Source organism: Carcharodon carcharias, chromosome 1 (assembly GCF_017639515.1).
Source record: "Carcharodon carcharias isolate sCarCar2 chromosome 1, sCarCar2.pri, whole genome shotgun sequence".
Classification (NCBI taxonomy): domain Eukaryota; kingdom Metazoa; phylum Chordata; class Chondrichthyes; order Lamniformes; family Lamnidae; genus Carcharodon; species Carcharodon carcharias.
In genome coordinates, this window is record NC_054467.1 from 107,007,438 (window position 1) to 107,018,634 (window position 11,197).

Sequence of the window (11,197 nt, forward strand, 5' to 3'; positions counted from 1 at the left end):
TTTTTTTTCCCCCTGCCTAGTTCAAGGTGCTGAGGTCAAATGTAGCAACCATTTTGCTGCTGCAGCTGAAACAGCCAACTCCCCATGGACTGGGGAATAAACTTGGACCCTTCCCAGTCTCTACAACTCTATGTAGGTTATTTGCCCAGTGAATGAATGAAGCAGCAACTGCTTTAATTTCTTGTGCAGGAATAACAGCTCAAGTGGAAATGAAAGACTTTGTGATTTTAAAAGTTATTCTTACAAAAAGAATCAGCATTTCTTTATTATAGACATCCATCTGTAAACCTGTGTTTTGCCTCCCATACTGTCTGGTAACATATTAGTGATGGCCAGATGTCCAGAATAATCCACCAAAGATTAGTTCAGATCTCACTACAACAGTTGGGGGAATTTTAGTTCGGCTATTTAAATTTAAATGGAGCGCATCAAAGCTATCCTATGGGCAATGGCTATCCTGATGCACCTATGCTGGTATGATGCCAGGTAGGTAGGCAGTATGTCCAAACAATTGGCTGAATAAAACAGCATGTTCTTTCAGTTGCTTGTAATGGGCAGAGTACAGAATTCTCAACCAGCTTGCGCTGGCAAAACCCAAAACAAAATGTCTTCTGTTAGATGTAATTCTGCAATTGGGCAGCACCTACTGAACAATCCCAAGTGTGCTAACATCTACACTAACAACCAATTTAAGATGTAATCAGTTGAGCTGGTAACATGATTCATTTATGCTTACTAGAAGAGATTTACATTTATACACTGAGACCCATTCTCTGCAAATAAAAGGAATATGTTCAGGCTTTGCATCTTTTTTTAAATTAACTGGGAGCTTGGGGAGCCTCTAGTTCCCCATTGCTTCCTCCTTGGCAACACCTCAGCCAATCAGAGTTGACTTGCATCCTTTTCTCCTTTAGTATAAATTGTTGTGTTCATTTGAAATTTGGCTTTCTTGCATTTGTCCTGATGAATACAAGACAAAAACCTTCAACAATATGTCTCTCTATTCAGCAATATTCAAGAATTGCATCCAGCCTGTCAGTCATCTGACACTATTATCTTGTTTAATGAACTTGTTTATATATATATATATATATATATATATTTGATGCTATTCCCTAACTTATTTTAATATGCATTAATGCAATTCATCCACACCTAGGATTTGATCCTAAGTTTGATTAGTTTATCAATTATCTCTCCTGTTTCTATCTTAAATGTCCTTAGATCCTTTTTGATTGCCTCTTCTAATGTCATGTCCACCATGTCTCCCTGTTAATAAGGGCAGTCATGATCTGGTAATTTATCATGTGTATCCCTACATGGCCCTAAACCTATTCCTGTTATTGTTTTGCTTAATTGTGATTTGTGTTTGTACAGGATACTGTTTAATTTTGTATTCCTTGATAATTTAATTTTGTAAGTTACCTTGCCTTTTATTGTTCCCTTTTGTAATCCTCTCCTTTGTTGTAGTATGGCTCTTCAGTTTCAAATTTTCTCTTGTTTCTTTATTCATTCATGTTGCATCATTACTGGCTAGTTTGTTCTTTACTTTTATCAGATCTGCTCCATAATCTTGCTGCAAAGAGTCTTGAATGGTGGTGGACAAATAACAGGAGGAGGATTCCATGAGCATTCTTATGTTCAATGTTGGTGAAGCCAGCACATAAATGCAAAAGACAAGATTGAAGTGTTTCCAAACAGCTTTAGTCAGAAGTGTTGAATGGATGATCCATCTCTCATTCTGAGGTCCCCACATCACAGGTGCCAATCTTCAGCTAATTCAATTCCACATGATATCAAGTAACAGTTGAGTGCACTGGATACAACAAATACTATGATCCTGTGTGCAATGCAATATATTCCAAGCAAGCCCATGGGCAGCATTTTCCCCCATCAAGGGAATTGTGCAGGTGTGGGTGCGGGTGGATTTTTGCTGCTATTTTATGTGGGCGGGCCTTAATTGGTGTGACATCCACCCAGAAGCGCTGTGCAGACCCCTCTGTGGGCAGTGAGGGATTCCCTGAGCACATAGATCTCCCTGAGGCAAAATGCTGCCTCGGGGAGCTCGGCTCAAGTTTGAAAGCTTTATTAAAGGAAGACAAAAATATTCCTGACGTCCCCTCGTGTGACACTGTCACATAAGCAGGGACATGTCAATTAATTTTATTTTAAAATTTTATACAGATTTTAAATCCCTCATGAAACCTCATCCTGCCTGTGGATGAGGTTTCATTTTTTTTTTTGAAGGCTGCCTGGGCTCTTGGCCAGGTCCATTAATTGGGTTAATTACTTTTTTAAAGGCCTTAAGCGGCCATTGACAGTTCCGGCTGCACGTCCACCCAACTGAAAATCTAAATGATGTGTGGTGACGTCGGGCTGCACGCCTGCGCATCATTTAACGCATCGGCGAGAGGGTCCCGACCTCGCTTGCGGACAGGTAAATGCTGCCCCATATTCTGTGAATGAATAAAAGAAAAAATAAATCAGACAAGACTTTGTGATTCCTCATTTACATCACAGCCAATACTTAATCCTGCTCTTTCTCCCAATACATCGCCTGCTATAAGCGAGCCTATTTTAATAATCCCAATGGAGGTGGCACGGAGCTGTACATGTTGCACTTGTGCATGAGGAGGGACTGAGAGCTTTAAGGCACCCCCCCACCCCCCCCAAACCTAGGCGCTCCAATCTCCTGAATCTCCTTCTCATCCGATGCCTCAACAAGAAACTTTTTCTCTTTCTCTCAAGTGCTAAGGGACGCAAGTTCCAACAACTCATCGACACCAACACCCGTCTAGGACCCTCCACACCTACCTGTCCCTCCGTCCCCACCCCAACTTCCAATCCCAGCCCCGGCCGTGTATTCACTATACCCCATGACATTCCCCTCTCCGACGCTGTACGTTCAGTGCTCAACAAAGGACTTAGTTTCATACCCTTACACCCTCACCTCAATGAATTTCAGGCTTGGCATGATGCTGAACTCTTCTTCTGCCGTCTTCGTCTCCGTGCTCACTTCTTTGGGAAGGAGTCCTCTCCCCATTCAACGGATCCTTTTACCTACCTCTAATATTCTCCCTCCACCTGGACCCCTCCCTCTGGATTCTTACCTTCTCTTGATCTTTTCATTTGAGAACTGTCAGCGTGACATTAGTCGTCTCAATTTCTCTGCTCCTCTCACCCATTCTAATCTGTCTCTCTCTGAACTTACTGCATTCTGTTCTCTCAGGTCCAACCCCAACATTGTCATCAAACCCGCTGACAAGGGTGGTGCTGTTGTTGTCTGGGGCACCGACCTCTACCTCGCGGAGGCTGAGCGTCAACTCGCAGACACTTCCTCCTACCTCTCCCTGGACCATGACCCCACCACTGAACATCAAGCCATTGTTTCCAGGACTGTCACTGACCTCATCTCCTCTGGAGATCTTCCTCGCACAGCTTCCAACCTGATAGTCGCCCAACCTCGGACGGCCCGCTTCTACCTACTACCCAAAATCCACAAACAGAACTTTCCCGGTAGACCGATCGTGTCAGCCTGTTCCTGCCCCACGGAACTCATTTCTCGTTATCTTGACTCCCGTCTCTCACCCCTTGTCCAGTCCCTTCCCATCTACGTCCGTGATTCCTCTGACACCTTACATCACATCAACAATTTCCAGTTCCCTGGCCCCAACCGCTTCCTCTTCACCATGGACGTCCAATCCCTCCACACCTCCATCCCCTACCAGGGTGGTCTGAGGGCTCTCTGCTTCTTCCTCGAACAGAGGCCCAAACAATCCCCATCCACCACTACTCTCCTCCGTCTGGCTGAACTTGTTCTCACACTGAACAATTTCTCCTTAAACTTCTCCCACTTCCTCCAAATAAAAGGTGTGGCTATGGGTACCCGCATGGGCCCCAGCTATGCCTGTCTCTTTATGGGGTATGTGGAACATTCCTTGTTCCATCCTACTCCGGCACCCTCCCACAACTCTTTCTCCGGTACATCGATGATTACTTTGGTGCTGCTTCATGCTCTCGTCGGGATCTGGAAAAATGTATTAACTTTGCTTTCAATCTCCACCCCTCCATCATTTTCACGTGGTCCATCTCTGACACTTCCCTTCCCTTCCTTGACCTCTCTGTCTCAATTTCTGGTGATAGACTGTCCACCAATATCCATTACAAGCCTATGGACTCCCACAGCTACCTCGACTACAGCTCCTCACACCCCACTTCCTGTAAGGACTCCATCCCGTTCTCTCAGTTCCTTCGCCTCCGTTCTGATGATGCTACCTTCAAAAACAGTTCCTCTGACATGTCCTACTTCTTCCTTAACCGAGGTTTTCCACCCACGGTCGTTGACAGGGCCCTCAACCGTGTCCGGCCCATCTCCTGCGCATTCGCCCTCACGCCTTCTCCTCCCTCCCAGAAACATGATAGGGTCCCCCTTGTCTTCACTTATCACCCCACCAGCCTCCGCATTCAAAGGATCATCCTCCGCCATTTCCGCCAACTCCAGCATGATGCCACCACCAAACACATCTTCCCTTCACCACCCCCCCCCCCCCAAGCGGCATTCCGTAGGGACACCCTGGTCCACTCCTCCATCACCCCCTAATCCTCAACCCCTACCTATGGCACCTCCCCATGCCCACACAAAAGATGCAACACCTGCCCCTTTACTTCCTCTCTCCTCACCGTCCAAGGGCCCAAACACTCCTTTCAAGTGAAGCAGCATTTCACTTGCATTTCCCCCAACTTAGTCTACTGCATTCGTTGCTCCCAATGCGGTCTCCTTTACATTGGAGAGACCAAATGTAAACTGAGCGACCAATATGCAGAACACCTTCGGTGTGTCCACAAGAAAGACCCAAACCTCCCTGTCGCTTGCCATTTTAACACTCCACCCTGCTCTCTTGCCCACTTGTCTGTCCTTGGCTTGCTGCATGGTTCCAGTGAAGCCCAATGCAAACTGGAGGAACAGCACCTCATCTTCTGATTAGGCACTTTACAGCCTTCCGGACTGAATGTTGAATTCAACAACTTTAGATCTTGAACTCCCTCCTCCATCCCCACCCCCTTTCTGTTTCTTCCCCCTTCCTTTTGTTTTTTCCAATAATTTATATAGATTTTTCTTTTCCCACCTATCTCCATTATTTTTAAATCTTGTATGCTCTGCTAGTCTTTCCACCCCACCCCACTAGAGCTGTACCTTGAGTGCCCTGCCATCCATTCTTAATTAGCACATTCGTTTAGATAATATCACCACCTTCAACACCTCTTTGTTCCTTTGTGACATTTTTTGATTATCTGCTCCTATCACTGCTTGCTTGTCCCTACAACCACACCACCACCCCCCAACTTCTCTCCCCCCCCACCCCCCACCTTAAACCAGCTTATATTTCACCCCTCTCCTCATATTCACTCAGTTCTGTTGAAGGGTCATGAGGACTCGAAACGTCAACTCTTCTTCTCTGCCGATGCTGCCAGACCTGCTGAGTTTTTCCAAGTAATTCTGTTTTTGTTTTGGATTTCCAGCATCCGCAGGTTTTTGTTTTCATTGTGAAACTTCTCTACCGTTAGACACCGCCTCCGATTGTTTGATTGTGTAATGACCTGTCAGTCATGATGCGATTGTCTCCAGGATTGGCTAAGATTGGCCAAAGGCTCGCGGGGGGGCGGGGGCACTGTCAGTCACCTGTTGCCAGGTGAGAGCGGCGCGCGCTCTGGGTGGCACCGCGCTGGGAGCTGCAGGCAGTGTCTCTGAAAGGCACAACACTGAGTTTCAGCATTTACCTACCCTCGGAAGAGTGACTACCAGTAACCCATAGTCAAACACTGCCGTTGTTTTCAGCTTGTCAGAAGACTGATGGTCTTTATCCGTACAAGTGACTTTATAGTGCGCCTCCGCATTTAAAATCCATCTTATTCATGTACAACAATAAATAAGAGAGCTTGTGTCCACCTTGATGTGAGGCCAAGAGCCACAGACCTTTTTTGGTATGTACGTAAGGAATAGCCGTCTAAGGGGGAATCTGGCTACAGTAAATAACTAGAGTGGCGTGGCTCACTAACTGGTGTATTACAGAAGCGAACCATTAGTCGTGATTATTTAAATATAATTACTGTTTACCTATGGCTTCTTCCATTTGGATCCCTGGTCATCGTCAAGAGTCAGGCAAGTCTGGAGGTGCAATTTCTGATGGCAGCGCCACTGTTTCAATCTGTGTTTTTGTCGATGGGACCAGTGAAATTGGTGAATTAATCTGGTTGGTGACTGTAAATCATTGTGAGTGAGGACGTTACGATGTTTGTGGGGGTTTTTTGGGTGAAGAATTGACCTGGTTGGCTTTATTTCAACAATGTATTGGATTTTAACCATAGAAGAAGAGCAAACCCTAAGATATCAGTGTGATTTCCCCTCCCCCAGTCCCTATTTTCTACTTCGGCAATTTTTATGAGTTCACTGGGGGGAAAATATTTACAAGTTTAGAGCCTTGCCTGTTATATCTTAGCCTATCTCATAATAACATATTTCAGGTTAGGTGGTACCAATCACTCCTAACTCAGTGTTCTTCATTGCAAGGCCATTGAGCCAGTGGCAGCTCCCATCAACACTAGGTGTGGCTCCCGGACTCCATGTTGGTAGGTTAATGGGGCCTGTAATCTCGTTGAGTTTTGTGAGATTCGTTTTAACGTCAATTCCCATGTGACTGACAGCACTTTGGAGCAGCCACTCGATGCTCCCTGATCTCCGAGTTGCGAGGAGGCCCCGATCTCTGAGTTGTGGTCTCTTTCCTGTCCCTGACCCACCCCCTGGCCAAACCTGCTGCTCCCTGACCCACCTATTGCCAAACCTGCCGCTCCCTGACCCACCCTCTCGCCAAACCTGCCGCTCCCTGACCCACACCCTCGCCAAACCTGCCGCTCCCTGACCCACGCCCTTGCCAAACCTGCCGCTCCCTTACCCTCGCCCTCGCTAAACCTGTTGCTCCCTGACCCACGCCCTCGCCAAACCTGCCGCTCCCTGACCCACCCTCTCGCCAAACCTGCCGCTCCCTGACCCACGCCCTCGCCAAACCTGCCGCTCCCTGACCCACACCCTCGCCAAACCTGCTGCTCCCTGACCCACGCCCTCGCCAAACCTGTCGCTCCCTGACCCATCCTCTTGCCAAACCTGTCGCTCCCTGACCCACCCTCTCGCCAAACCGCTCCCTAACCCACACCCTTGCCAAAGCTGCTGCTCCCTGACCCACGCCCTTGCCAAACCTGCCGTTCCCTGACCCACGCCCTCGCCAAACCTGCCGTTCCCTGACCCACGCCCTCGCCAAACCTGCCGCTCCCTGACCCACACCCCCGCCAAACCTGCCGCTCCCTGACCCACCCTCTCGTCAGTCCTCCCTCTCGACAAACCCTACCGCTCCCTGACCCACACCCTCGCCAAACCTGCCACTCCCTGACCCACCCTTTCGCCAAACCTGCCGCTCCCTGACCCAACCTCTCACCAAACGTGCTGCTCCCTGACCCACCCTCTCGCCAAACGTGCCACTCCCTGACCCCCCTCTCACCAAACATGCCACTCCCTGACCCACCCTCTGGCCAAACCTACCCCTCCCTAACCCATCCTCTGGCCAAACCTCTCCCTCCCTGACCCATCCTCTCGCCAAACCTGCCGCTCCCTGACCCACCCTCTCGCCGCTTCCCTTTCCTGGACTTGTGTTCCAATTCAAGAACCAGATCTGACCTGAAACCAGAGCTGTGATGTTGTGGAAGTACGAGTCACAGTGGTGCAGAAGTAACGAGCTGGGTTGCTACAATCCATGACTGTTGAAGCTGCTGCTGCCTCGCTCATAGCAAGGTTTCAGGAGAGGGAAGCAGCAAGTGGGAGCATTTAAAAAAAAACATGGATTGTAGCAGTCCCAGCTTGATACTTCTGCACCATCAGCACTTGCATTTCTGCTACATTGGAGCTCTGGCTTTGGACTGGATCTGGATCTTGAATGGGAATGCAAACCCAGGAGAAGGAAGTGGTGAGAGGGTGTGGGAGGTTCTGTGCAAGGGTGACTCAAGAGACAGGCAAGAGACCACAGCTCGAAGGTTGAGGAAGGGGAGGGACCAAATACTGAGGGCTGGGGAGGAGGAGGATTTGCAGCTACCAGGAGGATAAGGGGGCAGGAGGTTTAGGATTGGTGGCAGGCAGGAGGCACTGTAAGTAGAAAGTTACATTTTTCTTTTAAAATAAAATAAGCTTAAAAATATAAATTTTATTTAATTTACCAACTTAGGAATTTAGGTCTTCCAGTTTCTAAAGTAAGCTTTTGCATTATTCAGCTCATAAAAAGTTTGCTTGCATTGGTGCATTTTTAATTCCTTAGATTTTTCCAGTTATTGTTTTATAAATGCTGTATTCTTTTAATTGTACGTGTATTTATTTTTAAGTATAATATGTAATTTTGTTTTAGTCACACTAACATTATGAAGGAGTAGTAAGCAATGATAATTTAGTGGTCAATGTGGCTCTCACTTTGCAGGTTTTTTTTGCTAAAGTGGCCCTTGCTTCAAAAATAGTGAAGATCACTGCTCTAACTAGTCTGAGTGTCTTCCATTTAGGAGTGTTCCTGAGCTACCTAAGATTTAACAGTTCAATAGCATAACTCAAAGGTGTAACAATTTTTCTGTTGTAACCTGAAATGAATATTTATGTTTTTCACAGTGTATTTATTTAATCTTTGCAAGAGGGTTGAGTAGGAATTTTTCAGTCAGATGCAAATCATTAAATTGCTTTACTTCCACAGCACACGAACGAACAAATTATGATTAGATCTCTGTAATTCAGTTCGTATAATTTATTGTTAAGTAATAGTAGAAAATGAAGAAGATGCTACCCTTCGCCACATCAGTGTGCCCTCTAACTTGATTTAAGTAAAATGACTTCTAACTCTCTTCCAGCATTTTGAGCCTCTTAGTCTTGGAAGGTTGGATTATCTTGCAGCTACCTGTTTCAAAAATCTGACAGTGTTTCAGTCTGTCTTATGTCCTTCTGTCCACACCTCAGAAAGCCTGCTGGACAATAGCCGAACATCATGAACAGTGACTTTACGGGACAATGGATGTGATTTTTTATTGACTACTGAGCTATGTTAACAGATGTCAGCAAAGCAACATGTGTATTAAGCTTTGGTGATAAGCACAATTGAATGCTTTTCCATAGTCTATCAAGCATATGTGAATGTTCTTGTTTACTTCGCAATATTTATCTTAGGTTAAATATTCCCTCTCTTGTTCCTATTCCAGGGACTGATATTAATGCTAATCAGGCGAGTGCGTGCCCGACCCAGTCAGGCGTGAAATCACGTGAGATGACATTGGGCGAGCATACTGACATCATCCTGCGCTCGTGCAATATTTCGGTTGGCGGGCATGCGCAACAGTTGGAAGTGCGCCCACTGACAATTAAGAAGGCAATTAAGCCCATTAATGGCGCAGTTGTCTGTCATTCTACGTAGCCCGTCCAACCTTACGGCTGGTGGATGGCGAATTGGCCAGGTGTCCTTTGCATTTTTCAACAAACCTCATCCACAGGTGGAATGAGATTTCCATGATGAAATGAAATATAAATAAATTTCTGTGGACAGCATTTTTCATAAATTTTCAGGTGACTGATTATGATGTATGGACACTTTTTTCAGCTTTTGACATCTTTGTTTTTGCTGTTTGTGTTCTCCAGCTCCCTGAGGTAGCTCTCTGACTTCAGGGAGCTTTCTGTCAGCGCTGGCCCGTGCCTGCGTTGTCATCATCATCTGCCCTCTTCCCGCCTCCACCCCAGCAGTGCTGAGCTTTTCAGCGTGCATCTCACACTGGCTTGCTATTAATTGGGCAGCCTGTGTGAAATTGCAGTCGAGGGCTGATCATGGTCACCAGTCCGTTTCCCAACAGATCCTGGGCCCACTGATCGTGCCTGCCCACCGAGCTGAAAATTCAGGCCCAGGTCTAATTCCTGACTTTGTTTCACTAATTTCTGCTTCAAATGTGTTATTATTTATTTCTATTATGATTTTCAAGATCAATTTAATGAAATAACTCATTAAGCTTAGAGTTCTAAATTGATTGCACTCCATTGTTCTAGGTTTCTTTAGTAACTTGGAACGTATCCTTTGGTATATATTTGATCACAAATTTCTGTTATCACTTCTACTACTGTTTCTTCAAGGGCTTTTGGATGTTCTTTTGTTACTTCATCGATAAACAATTAGAAGTAAACAAGAATATTTACTAATGCTTCATAGGCTATGAAAAAAAGGTTTTGGGGAGTCAGGAGGTGAGTTACTCATCACATGATCCCTAGCCTCAGACCTGCTCTTGTAGCCACAGTATTTATATAGCTAGTCCAGTTCAGTGGCTGGGTCAAAATCCTGGAACTCCCACCCTAACAGCATTGTGGGTGTACCAACACCTCATGGACTGCAGTGGTTCAAGAAGGCCGCTCACCATCAACCCCCTGGATGTTGATAGTGGGGGATTCACTAATGGTAATGCCTTTGAGCATCAAGGGGCGATGGTTGGATTCTCTCTTGTTGGAGATGGTCATTGCCCTAAACTTGTGTGTTGCGAATGTTACTTGCAACTTGTCAGCCCAAGCCTGAGTATTGTCCAGGCCTTGCTGCATTTGGACATAGACTACTTCACGACCTGAGGATTCGTGAATGGTGCTGAATATTGTGCAATCATCAACGAACATCCCCATTTCTGACCTTATGATGGAAGGAAGGTCATTCATGAAGCAACTGAAGATGGTTGGACCTAGGACACTACCCTGAGGAACTTCTGCAGTGATGTCCTGGAGCTGAGATGACTCACCTCCAACAACCACAACCATCTTCTTTTGTGCTGGGTGTGACTCCAACCAGCAGAGAGTTTCCCCACTGATTCCCATTGACTCCAGTTTTGCTAGGGTTCATTGATGCCACACTTTGAAAAATGCTGCCTTGATAGCAAGGACAGTCACTCTCACCTCACCTCGGGAGCGCAGCTCTTTTATCCATATTTGAACCAAGGGTGTGATGAGGTCAGGAGCTGAGTGGCCCTGGCGGAACCCAAACTGGGCTTCAGTGAGCAGGTTATTACTAAGCAAGTGCTGCTTGATAGCACAGATGATGATCCCTTCCATTACTTTGCTGATGATGGAGATTAGACTGATGGGGTGGTAATTGGTTGG